The sequence below is a fragment of the Ictidomys tridecemlineatus genome, chromosome X, assembly GCF_052094955.1.
Source record: "Ictidomys tridecemlineatus isolate mIctTri1 chromosome X, mIctTri1.hap1, whole genome shotgun sequence".
NCBI classification, from domain to species: Eukaryota; Metazoa; Chordata; class Mammalia; order Rodentia; family Sciuridae; genus Ictidomys; species Ictidomys tridecemlineatus.
In genome coordinates, this window is record NC_135493.1 from 63,568,383 (window position 1) to 63,568,680 (window position 298).

Genomic DNA, 298 nt, shown 5'->3' on the forward strand with positions numbered 1-298 from the left:
TCACAACATCTCTCAAAAATGTTCCCTAAAGTAGCTATAATCTAGGTGAATAGAAGTACCCATTATGATATGGATAATGAGATTCTTTGAAAAACTTGGAATGGAATGACCATTTGACCCAGCTATCCTACTCCTCAGTCTATATCCAAAGGACTTAAAAACAGCATGCTAAAAAAACACAGCCACATCAATGTTTATAGCAGTACAATTCACAATAGCTAAATTGTGGAGCCAACGTAGATGGCCTTCAGTAGGTTAATGGATAAAAAAAATGTGGTATGTATACACAATGGAATAT